This window comes from Ascaphus truei, chromosome 3, assembly GCF_040206685.1.
Source record: "Ascaphus truei isolate aAscTru1 chromosome 3, aAscTru1.hap1, whole genome shotgun sequence".
Lineage (NCBI taxonomy): Eukaryota > Metazoa > Chordata > Amphibia > Anura > Ascaphidae > Ascaphus > Ascaphus truei.
The window spans coordinates 271,699,343-271,713,708 of record NC_134485.1 but is presented as its reverse complement, the minus strand read 5'-3'; the positions used below and the strand labels follow the sequence as shown (position 1 = coordinate 271,713,708).

Sequence of the window (14,366 nt, the reverse complement as noted above, 5' to 3'; positions counted from 1 at the left end):
GGAACACCTCCCCTCCAATATAGTACCTTGAGGGACTGCGGATCAGGTAAGATCCCAGGCGGGATTGCTGCTTTGGAAATTGTTAAGAGGGGGCATCCTGACACTGGTTAATGGGTTCAGAAGTCATTCACGTCTGGCTTTTTTTTTTGGTTCGGTTAGTGAGGTCAACACACACACACACACACACACACACACACACGCAGTACTTTTCAAAATAAACCTACGTTTCTATGAAAATGTAAGTTTTTTTTTTTTGCGGCCACCTAGACTTAAACCTTGTTTATGTGGCCCTTGTTAGCATTTGAGTTTGACATGCTTGCTCTACAATCCTCTGTGTACACCTTCTCTCTTTGGGTTTCTATTTATCATGTAAACTTTCCTTTGTTCATTGTGATCACATAATTCATTTAGAAATCTTTTCGTTTTTGTTCTAATCAAACTGATGCAAAAACATTTAAGCAGGAGTTTTTATAAACTGTATACCAATGTGGGTTTTTTTACAAGCCGCCCTGTAACGCAGCCCTGATCAGTGTGAGTATGGATACACAGTAGTATTGTGTATCCTGCTTTCCCTTTTTTATATATATTTTTAAATAGGTATGAAGCAGGTGGTCTACAGAGTTGAACTGCGTTAATTTCAGCTCCGGGAACCCCCTGCTTCATGAGATACTTACCACTGTAGGGGACAGGGCCGCCAACAGCGGGGGGAGAAAGGGCACTGGCATCCCGGGCTCCCGTCAGGGCGGCAGTTAATTAATTAAATAAATAAAATAAAAAAAGTTTTAAAAAAATGGCGGCGATTCCCCGTGGGGCGGAGGACCAGCTCCTCCTGCAGCCCGCATCTCCCCCCCCTGCTCTCAACGTGGGATGAGGGGTAAGGGACCAGCTCCTCCTGCGGCCCGCATCTCCCCCCCCACTCTCAACGTGGGGGATGGAGGGGAAGGACCAGCTCCTCCTGCTGCCCGCATCTCCCCCCCCCGCTCCCAACGTGGGATGGAGGGGTAAGGACCAGCTCCTCCTGCGGCCCGCATCTCCCCCCCCCCCGCTCTCAATGTGGGATGGAGGGGGAAGGACCAGCTCCTCCTGCAGCCCGCATCTCCCCCCCCCCGCTCCCAACGTGGGATGGAGGGGTAAGGACCAGCTCCTCCTGCGGCCCGCATCTCCCCCCCCCCCGCTCCCAACGTGGGATGGAGGGGTAAGGACCAGCTCCTCCTGTGGCCCGCATCTCCCCCCCCCCGCTCCCAACATGGGATGGAGGGGTAAGGACCAGCTCCTCCTGTGGCCCGCATCTCCCCCCCGCTCCCAACGTGGGATGGAGGGGGAAGGACCAGCTCCTCCTGCGGCCCGCATCTCCCCCCCCCAGCTCCCAACGTGGGACGGAGGGGGAAGGACCAGCTCCTCCTGCGGCCCGCATCTCCCCCCCCCCCGCTCCCAACGTGGGATGGAGGGGGAAGGACCAGCTCCTCCTGCGGCCCGCATCTCCCCCCCCCCCAGCTCCCAACGTGGGACGGAGGGGGAAGGACCAGCTCCTCCTGCGGCCTGCATCTCCCCCCCCCCCCCGCTCCCAACGTGGGATGGAGGGGGTAGGACCAGCTCCTCCTGCGGCCCGCATCTCCCCCCCCGCTTCCAACGTGGGACGGAGGGGGAAGGACCAGCTCCTCCTGCGGCCCGGATCTCCCCCCCCCCCAGCTCCCAACGTGGGACGGAGGGGGAAGTACCAGCTCCTCCTGCGGCCTGCTTCCCGCGCTCCCCCCGAGCCCACCTCCAGCGCTCCCAAGCCCACCTCTTGTCCCTGGCAGCTGCCGCGGGGATATCGGGGGCAGGAGAGGAAAGCGTCCGGCAGCAAGCTGCACCCACCCGGTCAAGGTAAGTCACCCCACCCAGTCACTGTCACCCACAGTCACTGTCACCCACCCAGTCACTGTCTCACTGTCACCCAGTCACTGTTACCCACCCAGTCACTGTCTCACTGTCACCCAGTCACTGTCTCCCATCCACCCAGTCACTGTCACCCAGTCACTCTCTCCCACCCACCCAGTCACTGTCACCCACCCAGTCACTGTCTCCCACCCACCCAGTCACTGTCTAAGTCAGTGTCTAGTGTCAAAGTCAGTGTCTCCCACCCACCCAGTGTCAAACCCACCCAGTCAGTGTCTAAAGTCAGTGTCTCACACCCACCCAGTCACTGTCAAAGTCACTGTCTCCCACCCACCCAGTCACTGTCTCCCACCCACATTCAACATTAACCCACCAACCGTCATTCACCCACCCACCCACTGTCATTCACCCTACCGTCATTCACCCACTCACCCACCCACAGTCATTCATACTGTCATTCATTCATCCACCCACCGTCATTCACCCACCCACTGTCATTCATTCATCCACCCACCGTCATTCACCCATACTGTCATTCACCCACCCACCAAACCACTGTCATTCACCCACCCACTGTCATTCACCCACCCACAGACATTCACCCAACTGTCATTCTACTGTCATTCACCCACCCAGTCACTGTCATTCACCCACCCAGGCAGCCAGTCACATGTCTTTTGTTGAAAATATAAAAATAAACAGGTTGCATTGTAATGTTTTTTTTCTGTATCACAATAAGAAAACAGTTAAGTAAATGTTGCGTGCCAAAAGATATTTTTTCGTGGTAGGTGCGCTTTGGGTTCGGGGGGGTGGGGAGGGCTGCTCCTTTCATTTATCCCGGGCCCCATGATTTCTGTTGGCGGCTCTGGTAGGGGATGCCTGTAGCAGCTCCGCCTGGGCTCTGAGTGGGGAACATAATGGTGACTTAAGTGTCCCACGTCACATGGCCAATAGGAAGCCATAACCTTTAAACCTCCGGAGCTGCTACCAGCACCTATTACTGAGGTAAGTATCTTGGGGAGCAGGGGATCCTCGGAGTAGAAATTAACGCCATTCAGCTATGGAGATACCCTGCTTCCCACATATTTTAAAAACACAACCATGTCCTGCTCCTTTAAATCTCTTTTTGCTTCCCCATCAAATTCCTTATAAACTACAAAGTTCTCCTTTCATCTTCAAGGATCCACACTCTTCTGATCCTCCCTACATTTTAGCTACGATTTCTCACTACACCCACACTCCTTTCCACCTCTACAGAGATGTCAACATCCAAAAACTCAAATCAATGAGATTTGGAGGTCCTGGGCCAAACTAATGGGAAAGTACTGATTTTTTCTATTAGTGGAACTCAATTGAAGCCTATAAGACTGCTTATGCTAAAAAAATCAGTGAGACCGAGTCCAGATCATTGAGTCACAAAAGTTGACAGGTCTGCCTCTATTTTTCTCTTGCCTCAAGACTATTTTTCCTGAATGCCCCATATCTTTTAAACTTCCTCATACGCCAAGCACCTGTTCTCGCCAACTTCAAATTAAATATGAAAACGCCGCTTTTAAATAGAGAATTGAAATAGCCTGGATTCATGACCACTTCATCTTATGCACTTACCATCAAGGCTGGGCACTGCCATCCACTGCACTTAATCCTCTATTTACAGTCTATGTAAGTCTACCAAAAAATATGACATGATCAGCTCTCCGGGGCAGGAACTCCCTATCTTACGGTATAGTTCTTATATTTGTTGCATCTATTGTATTACGATTCAATTTCTACTATTTTACAAAGCACTGCGTACATTGTTGACACACACACACACACACACACACACACACACACACACACACACACACACACACACACACACACACACACACACACACACACACACACACACACCTCTAAGATGGAAATAGCTACTAGAGCTGGAAACTATATAGATCCAGCAAATTTGCTAAATGGTCAGAAATGAAATACACCTAATTCATTTCTGACCATTTAGCAAATTTGCTGGATCTATATAGTTTCCTGCATATCGTTACTACACATAGTTAACTGTACTAGTGCTTCGTGAATATCAGATTAATATGATTGTCAAAAAAGTGTCCAGTTCTGAACCGGCTGTGTCTTGCTCACTGGTACAGCGATTGTTAGGAAAGATGGCGAGTGCTGCTTAGGATCTTGGGGTAGAATATATATAGAGAGGAGGAATCTGTGAGCGGACCCTCCAGATGGAGAAATCTTACTGTATATTGCGCATACCATATACATAATGAATGAATCTAAAATTCATTTTTAATTAAAGCGATAGGAGACATAGGACTGTGCTAACGTAATTCTGGTAATAGATTTCAATGATTACAAAATGAACAAGCTAAAAATAATTCGAGAGCAGCTTGTGAGGAGGAGTGATAATATAATATGTAGGACAAATAGTTCTTCCAAGCAAATGTATCTCTAGTGCGCTAATGTGATGTATTAGGTAGATATAATCACCATCAGGGATAGCTGTAAATAGCTTAGTTGCCGGAGTATATTGTAATCGGTGATTAGAGTGACTACAGTGATGGTTGTTACTTTGGTGTAACCTCTGGTGAGCTACTGGTATGGGTTGTTCTTTGTCCTCCATTATGATGTTTATCTCTTTGTTGGTATAGGTGATGATTGGGTGGTTGTTGGTATAGGGGATGATTGGATGGTTGTTGGTATAGGTGATGATTGGTTGGTTGTTGGTATAGGGGATGATTGGATGGTTGTTGGTATAGGGGATGATTGGATGGTTGTTGGTATACTTTCTTTACTGAAGCATTCAGTTATACTCACATTTGCTGTAAGGATATTGATGAAACTCTGGTACCTGAGAGTTATTTGTGAGAATAGTATCCCTTATCCCATATCCAGAGTATTATTTATACCAGTGGTGAAATATAGAGAGAGCGATTGAAGAGAAAGGAAGTAATATATTTCTTATTTTTCTAAAGCCACAGGGTAGCAGTAGTGATTGGCTTGAGGTACCTGTGCTAGCAGTGTAGCTGATCGTAAAATAATTTGATATGGGGAAAGTGGATCCGTGAGAGATACTTTGTTTACGTTAAACGGTGTCAGGATATTGTATTCCTGATCCACAGGCCTCAGACGCAGGCTTCTTTCAAAATTCCCTCCTAAGCTGAACTGCCGATTTATGATTTGGGGAAAAGAAGGGATCCAGCGCTCCACGGATTTCTGAATAAGAAAGATTTATTGTGCCACACAACGTTTCGACCTTATGGTCTTTATCAAGTGACTAGGCATACATAAGTCAGGATCTACCCAGTATATATATCCATGACCATTACCCATATAGAGGTGAATAACAAGTGAACAACAAGTGAAAAAACAAGTGAACATTATCCCCAGCTGACCCCAATTCGCCTCCCCTGATCAGTCCTTTGCTCATACAGTGTCCATACAATGCTCAAACAGTTCGTGAATGTCTACTTCCGGTTTTCTCTTCCTCTTCCGGTTTTTGCCTTCCAGTGACATCATCACTTGCGTTCCAGCGTCATCTCCCTCTCTCCATTGGTCAGGTCTGACGTCAGTCACCTCAGTCTGATTGGTTATCCTCTCTTCCTCATCCTGTAGGTAGTGATTCTTCATCCACATGTTCTTTCTTCTTTCTTTGTGCTGCACTGCGGTTTTAAAAGATTCTGCTTAGTACATCTGTCGTCCTGGTTCTGTTGCTGCAATCTTTTTCATAGTAAAAACCTGTATAGTGAGCATATTTCCATGAGTATCAGTTAAATGTCTGTACTTATTCTTTATGGAAAAAATCATTGTATGTGATCAGGGGTGGTAACTTTTAGTGTTTAAAAGTGCCACAAAGATGTAAGTTTTAAAACAACATTTAATAAAAAACTTATGAAGTGCCTGCCAATCTGTTCTGTAACTTACTCACTTTTAGGCTTTCCACCAACAGCAGCCATGCCACCTAAGAAACATTCTATCTCCTATTTAGAAAGCAGTTATATGATATATAGTCATTGAGCCCTTTTGGATATACTGTATCTAATGTGTAAATCCAGTATGATTCACGCTGTAATAAAGATGTATTTATATCAATGCCCGTGGCCTTTCTTTTTATGTGTTCAATCCCCATTAAACGCAGGGAAGAAACTCGGTGTTTGAACTCTACACAATGATCAATAAAAACGGTATTCTCAGATTTATTGTTAATTCTGCTTTTGTGTTCAATAAATCTTGGTTTTACCCACATATAAAAGTCCACAAGGGCATTTGATAATATATATGACTTGTGTGGTGGTGCATGTGATCCGTTTCTTAATTTTAAATTTTGCACCACTTCTTGGGTGACAAAATGAATCACCTGTCATCAGGCTATTACACAATGAACAATGAAAACACTTAAAATAGCCTGGTTTAGGGTCACTGAGAAAGTGTGTTCCTATATAGTGTTCTTGTCGGTCTGCTTTAATAAGAATATCCTTGATATTTTCTCCTCTCTGGTCGGCAAATCTAGGTGTTTCTTTACATATTTGACCTAATATCAGATCTGCTTGTAAGATTTTCCAGTGTCTTAGTATTGTTTGTTTTACAAATCTACTTGCGATTGTATATTTGCTGACAAAGGTCATTTTTTCTTCTTCATTTTCTGATGATCTTATGTTATCTAGTGGTTCTTTTTCTAATGATTTCTCCACTACCGATGCCTTATGTCCTCTTTCAATAAACCTTGTTTTTATCTCATCCAAGGTTCTGACCAAATGTGAGGGTCTGTCAACTATCTTTCCCGCCCTTATTTTTTGTGAATAAGGTAACATTCTTTTCAATGGGTCTGGGTGAAAGCTTGACCCATGTAGTGTGGAATTTCTATCCGTAGGTTTTCTGAATAGATCTGTATGCAGTTCATGTTCTTTCTTTGTGACCAAAACATCTAAGTAAGCTATCTCTGACTTACTCCAATTTTTTGTAAACTTTACAGGCGTTGGTAGCTCTGCTAAGTATGTAAAAAATTCAATAAGCTCATTCTCAGTTCCCCCCCAGATAAAGAAGAGGTCGTCTATGTAACGACAATAGAAGAGCATCTTGTTAAAAAATTGTGTGTTATAGATGTATTGTTCCTCAAAGTTTGTCATATATAAATTCGCATATGACAGTGCTACATTGCTACCCATGGCGGTACCTGTTTGCAAGTAGAAGTTTGTCTCAAATTTAAAATAATTCTTATGTAAGATAAAATGTAGTAGGAGCATGATATAGTCAGTTGGTGGACCTTTTTTGTGATATGTTTCTAATTTTTCTCTGACCACATTTAAGCCTTCAGTGTGAGGGATGATGGTATAGAGACTCGTGACGTCCATGGTCACCAAAATTATGTCTCTATCATTTAATTCTGTAGATTTTATTTTATTCAGAAAATCAAATGTGTCTCTGATATAAGATCTTCCCTTTACTACTATTGGCTGTAGAAATGTATCTACAAACATCGACAATGGTGATGGAATTTGTAGCCGATGTTATCGGTCTACCTGGGGGATTATGGAGACTCTTGTGTATCTTTGGTAAAAGATATAACACTGGACGGCGTGGGTGATCCATTGTTAAAAATTCAATCTCTTTTTCTTTAAGCCATGTGTTACCTAGGCCCAGTTCTAAAATTTGTTTTATTTCCTCTTGATTTGAGAACGTGGGGTCATGTGTTAATTTAGTGTAGCAGTTAGTATCTGCTAATTGTCTGTTGGCTTCTGTCCTATATTGTGTATAGTTTTGTAGAACTAGTGCCCCTCCCTTGTCAGCTCTCTTTCAAATAATGTTTGGATTATCTGCCAGTTGTTTTAAACACTTTTTTTTTGATTAATACTAAGGTTGTAATGTGTGTGGTGCTTTTTCATAAAGTATGCATTAACATCATATTTTACCAAGTTCATACAGGCTTGTACTGCTGAGTTCTTAACAGGAGGTACAAAATTAGATTTAAGCTTACATACCGTTTCTTTTGTCAAACCTTGTGCGGCTGCTGGTGGCTGCTGCTGCTGCTGTATGGCCGGTGTCCTGTTAAGGAAAAAAGATTTCAAATTTAGTTTTCTTTCCATTTTAAAGAGTTTCACCTCTAAGTCAAATCTGTTTGCTATAGTGGTGGGTACAAATGAGGGCCCTCTTGATAGAACTTCTAGTTCTACATCGGACAGTGAGTAATCAGAGAGATTAATAACAAGGCTATGCACTCTACTTATTGCCGGGGTCTCAAAATGGGTGGTGTCCGCGGGTTTGTGTCTCCCCCTCCTTGTCTTTTTTCTTTTGCCTTTGTTCCCGTCCCTCTTCCTCCTCCTAAAAAAGATGAAGATGAAGAGGTGGAGGGTCCTGGTGTCTGTCCCCTTATTTCATCAGCAGATGAACTGGCCTCTTGGTCACTGGAAAAATCTTCTCCTCTTTTTTGAACCTTTTTGGCCTTTCCTTTATTTGTGAACCTGGTGCGCTTATCTTGTTTAGTCCATATGTACACACTATTTTCTTTGTAGTCTCCTACTACTTTTTTAAACTTCTGCTTTTTAAAGTGGACGAAATCATCCTTGAACTTCTTAAGTTTAGTTTTAAGGTCATCCAATAATTTGAGGGTTACATCACTCTGGTGTGTGTGCTCTATTCTAACCTCTAATTTAAGAATCTCATGTCTGGTATTGGATACTTGTTTTCCTGCCTCTTCTATAACTAATACCATCAAGTCCAGGGATGCTCTATTCAATATCTTGCACCAGTTCTCACAAAAAAATTGATTATCTATGCCAATGGTTGGACGGTTTCGGATCCTAAACACTCTGGGAATAAGTCTTTGTTTGTAGTATTCACTTAAAATGGCTCCATGTGAGAAAAATTCCATTTCCTTCTTTTTCAGTCTTTCTAAATCTTGAATATAATCGGCTGGTCTATCTGGACCAAACGCCTCCTCCAGAGTAGTTTTAAACAAAATATTGCTTATCTCCTCCTCATTAAGATTTATGATTTGGGCCATAATTATTCCATTAAAATCGCTTTTGATATAAGGAGAAAGTACTAACCGTGATTATTAACATGTAGTATCACGGTGTGTTAAAACTGCTATCAACTCTTACTGAGTATATTCTTTGAAGAGCCATTGTCTGTTTCTCTTTTAGCCCCTTTAAATTATGAAAGAAACCTTTCTACCTGTCCACACGTACAATGGGAGGTATTTACGCTTATCTGACGGGTGCAGACTATTGCAATAACAGTGCCCAAAACAGCATCATAATTATTTGAACCCATTTTGCAATAGTTTTTTAATTTTTCTTTATTTTTAAAAACACACCTTTTTTCATGTTCTGCTTTCTGTACCAGTCTTTAATTAATGTGGAATTACAGGGGTAGAGTGATGATTACTCTAATGTAATGCATGTTTTCCTATGTGTGATGTGATGAAAGCCAGTTAATTAATAACTCTGTGCTAGGAATGGTTTACATTTTTTTTATAAACTTTATAACACTGAAATTAGCTCTAGTCGTAATTTACATTTAATTAGGCTCCTCAGTTAAAATAACTTTTTAAAGAAGTGTACAAAAGAAATATTAACAAACAAGAGACCACAGAAAATAAACATATTCTCCCAGGAATATGATCAAATATAATATTGACATCTTGTCTACAGAAGTGGAATATAACTGTTTCCTAGCGACTCAGTAGCAATGGACTAGCTTGATGTGACCGGGCAGAATTCATAACAGTAAATCTTCCCAGTGAGACCAGAGCTCTGAGCCAAGACCTCCCAACAATCTGCAATTGTTAAAATTCTAGCGCCAGCTACCAGTAAGAAGTTAGCACAAACTCTTTGCCTGCTCACATGTACCATCCCTGCCATGCCTTGTGCTCTTCAATGCACTGCAATCCACGCTTACTGTTACTGTATGCTTCCAAACACTCAGGCTGTTAGCTCTTCTGTGCAACAATTTAATTCTCAATATTTTACTTTGATATCTGGTGTTTTTACCTTATTGTTGTGGCAGTATAAAATTGTATATTTGCTTGAACTGATCATGTACAAACCCTTACAGTATAACATCACTGGTACCAAAATCATACAATAAATATTGCTTTTTCTTCATGTCGCAAACATTATGGAGTAATAAAGGTCCATTAACCCTAACTGCAGCTAATGTACAGTAGGTTGATTGACAGATTATTACAGACGTCACTTCCCTTACGATCTTCCAGCAATGATGCATTGTATGATTTAAATGATGCATAAAATATTGGCACATGTCCACATTACTATTTTAGCAAGTTGGCAGTAAGCTAAACATGATGAATTTACTGAAGGACTACTGTATTTCAAATGGACAAAATAGTTTTGTTTTATAATTTTTTAGGAGAAAGATTGCCGTCTTGTTTTTTTTATATGTAACGGGTAGTCCCCCCCCAATCGCAGATCTGATGTGGGTGCAAGGAACATACGGTGTTACCATAGGTGTGGTGCATTACCTGTTGGCTCACAGGAGGGCTGAGCTTCCGCCACGGGGAACCTGGGGTAATTATACTAGGGGTGATCACTTACAACATCTTCTCGGTACAGCGCCTCCACCTGCGATGGCTCCCACCAGAGGGGGAGTGGTTCCTCGCAGGACAATCACAATAATAATCACGTAGACAGCATGTATATTAACTATATGACTTTACTAACATGCATGGAGAATATCATCACATTTACATAACCTCCTAACCTGTTAACCTTATCACCTCAGGCCCAATGTCTGGTGTTCCCACCCAGTGTCCTGTAATCCCCCACACCCAAGGTCCCGTACTCCTACGGAGGTCGTGGGTGACTGCGCAGTGACAGTTACACTAAGGGCCCGTTGGTGCACATGTGATGGTATAATACCTGCCGAGCACTCCGGTGCTCGGGTCAGCAACAATCTTCTCAAAGGGTCAGACGTGTGATGAATCCGTCTGATCCTCCAACCGAACTCCTTGCACGTGCGGACCGCTAGGGGGGTCCCACTCTGGAATCGTCTCTGTGGACCCCAACGTGGGTCCAACCGCTCCACAGGAACAGCAGCAGCCGCTGTGTCCCTATCTATATAAGTGGTACTACCGTGACAGGAATCCTAACCTAGGGCCTGTCCCTGTAGTACAGCAACCTGTAGTGGCTTGGGGAACTCCTATGGGCCGGCAGGGGTAATGACCTATCCCACTCCCCTCACTACCCAAGTCCCTCGCCTCACTACTATTCAACTAGTCCCAGCGCCTACAGCAGCAAGCTGTAGCTCACTGGATCTGGCAGCCAACGTGCTGCGCAACAAGGTGCCTGCCTGTCAGACCTCACAGCACTGACAGCCGTGACTCTGACAAGGCAGCACTACACTAAGGGCAGCGTCCCTATCTTGGGCCTCCCTCAGCACTTACCCACTAACCTAGTGGGGAGTTGGGGCCTACCTGGGGGTGTAGGTACCTATATGGGGCAGGAGCTGCACTCGCTCCCCGCACCCTTCCTTCCCTCACAGCTCTCTGACTCCAACTCTCTGTAACCTTTCTTTCCCAGCTCCCACTAATGTAAGTGGCAGGGTCCCTAACCTGAGGGCTGTCCCTGGCAACACTCACCTTACTGGAGAGCTGAGCTATCTCGGGCCCTGGGGGTGCTGGCCTAGTACAGGGAGTCCCCGACTCCTGTACCCTACCTCCTTCCCTGGGCTGCTCCGGTCTCTGACTGATCTAACGTGCTGCAAGCCCGCCAAATGTATCTCTTTTCCCAGGGGTCTCCTAAGCCCTATTGGCTCCCTGGTGTCACATGGGGCTCGCAAAGGCTCTTGGGATATGTAGTCCCAGCTCAGAGCCTTCCCTGGTAGGCTAAGGGTTCGCGGGCTTTTCCCTACCTTCACTGCGCTTGCGCAAGCTTTCCCGGGCTGCCTCGACCTTCCCTCAGCTCTCCCTGCTCTCGCGCGAGCTATCCCTGTCTCGGGGGCTTTCCCTGGGCCTACGCGTCCCTGCGCATGCGCAACAGTGTCCTCAATGGCGGCGCCCTGCTTGTCCGGCCGCCGGGACCTAAGAGACGCGATCGCGGCCTTAGCAACCGCCCGATCGCGTCCCCGGCAACCGGCCGCAGGCAGGAGAAGCCGCGCTGCTCCCTGCTCCAGCCCCCACCCTTGGAAGCAGCCGTCGGGTCTGTCGGCACCCGCGACCGAGCTGCTTAAGGGGAGGGGGGTCTCCAGGAGCCACGGGAGCACCAGGCTACATATACTTCATTAGTGTTACGTGCCAGTTTATTTAGTGATGTGCTTTTTTTTCTTTCTTCAGAATTTGCTTGTCTATCTGCTTTATTAAGTTTGAGTGCTTATAGTAGCGTACAGGATAGAGCACACAATATTACTGTATATGAAAATATTTTCCGCTTATGGGCGCAGCCTCCCAGTTAAAGTATTTCAATAGTAATCTTAATACTATGTGTTCTTACTTCGCAGGGTTGTGTAATGTGACGTTTCTGCATTGGATTCCCTGCTGTGGGTGGGAAGAGAACAGAGACGCACTGACGATAAGAAATCTGCAGCGAATGCCAGAAACTTCATCTCATTCACTGGACACAGATCGGTTTAGTGACAGAGGTTCATTTGTATTGGATTTTTTGCAGAGGAAAGGGAGACCAAGGAGGACACAAGACACACTACATTGAATATATATGCATGATGCATAACTTTTCTATAACTGTGCTCCGTATAAACACCACACATATCAGTTATTGACAAAAGTGGGCAATGGTGTTTTCCAGGTAGTACCGTTTTAGTTCAGCTAGGTTATGTACAGCAACTTCTTGGGCGGCGCAAACCAAATTCTTTGTAGACACAAAAGAATGTAGAAGACTCATGGAGGTCCCCCGCTCTCTTTTTACATGGGATAATATGTTATTTCATTTACAGGGGATAATATGTTATTTAATTTACAGGGGATAATACAGGGTAGTAGTAGCCTAATGTGTCTGTGGCCATAACACCTAGATCAAGCACAAATGCCATATGATTTAGAGCTGCCTGTCTCAGTTTCTAACACCACATTCAAATATTATTTATTTTTACAGCAGATTGTACCTGTAATCTAATAGATTTGAAGGAGTATGAATGGAAGATTATAGGTACTGTGTATGACAGTACTGGGTATGAAGAGATTTTGTCTGGCCCTGTATTGTATACTCCTAGAATCACTACATTATGTATTTATTTATTTATAAAATATTTTACCAGGAAGTAATACATTGAGTTACCCCTCGTTTTCAAATATGTACTGTATGTCCATCTATAGATCTGTATGTTGAGATTTATAGCATCTTTGGGAAGTGTACAGCACTTGATTGTTGAAACCATCTAATATAGCATGTGCAAGGTAAGCTATGCTGCAGCTACTCCTTTGCAGGTTACATAGTTACATAGTAGATGAGGTTGAAAAAAGACTTCCGTCCATCAAGTTCAACCTATGCTAAATTTAGACAACAGATACTTTATCCTATATCTATACTTATTGATCCAGAGGAAGGCAAACAAAAAACCCCATTAAGGGGAAAAATTAATTCCTTCCTGACTCCAAGAATTGGCAATCGGATTAATCCCTGGATCAACATCCTTCCCATGTATACTTATTTGGAATATCCCTGTATACCTTTCCCATCTAAAAAGATGTCCAACCTTTTTTTGAACAAATCTATTGTATCTGCCATCACAGTCTCCATGGGTAATGAATTCCACATTTTAACTGCCCTTACTGTAAAGAACCCTTTCCTTTGTTGCTGGTGAAATTTCCTTTCCTCCAACCTTAAGGGATGGCCCCCCGAGTCCTTTGTACTGCCCGTGGGATGAATAGTTCTTTTGAAAGCTCCTTGTATTGTCCCTGAATATATTTGTATATAGTTATCATATCCCCTCTTAGACGCCTCTTTTCTAATGTAAATAAATCTAATTTAGCTAGCCTCTCCTCATAAGTTAGAATGTCCATCCCCTTTATTAATTTGGTGGCTCTTCTCTGCACTCTCTCTAGTTCCACAATGTCTTTTCTTAGGATTGGTGCCCAAAATTGTACTCCATATTCAAGGTGTGGTCTTACTAATGTTTTGTAAAGGGGCATAATTATGTTTACTTCCCTTCCATCCATTGCCCGTTTGATGCAAGATAAGATCTTGTTTGCCTTGCAGCTACTGCATGACATTGGGCACTATTGCTAAGCCTGCTGTCTACAAGCACTCCTAAATCCTTCTCCATCAAGGATTCCCCCAATATATCTCCATTTAATTTGTAAGTCGTCTTTTTATTCTTGTATCCCAAATGCATAACCTTGCATTTATCTGTATTAAACCTCATTTGCCATTTACCTGCCCACGTTTCCAGTCTCTCCAAGTCCTTGTGAAGAGAAATTACATCCTGCTCTGATTCTATTACCTTACATAATTTAGTATCATCAGCAAAGATGGAGACTTTGCTCTCGATCCCAATCTCAAGGTCATTAATAA

General features: G+C 43.9%; 1 long non-coding RNA gene across 1 annotated transcript in view; it reads left to right on the top strand.

The window, feature by feature from the left end:
- Window positions 1–14,248, top strand: part of LOC142491065 (uncharacterized) — an 83,911-nt gene extending 69,663 nt beyond the window's left edge. Inside the window, exon 3 of the long non-coding RNA XR_012800253.1 lies at window positions 12,337–14,248. This is a non-coding gene — a long non-coding RNA (uncharacterized LOC142491065). The remainder of the gene's footprint in view (window positions 1–12,336) is intronic.
- The last annotated feature ends 118 nt before the right edge of the window (window positions 14,249–14,366 follow it).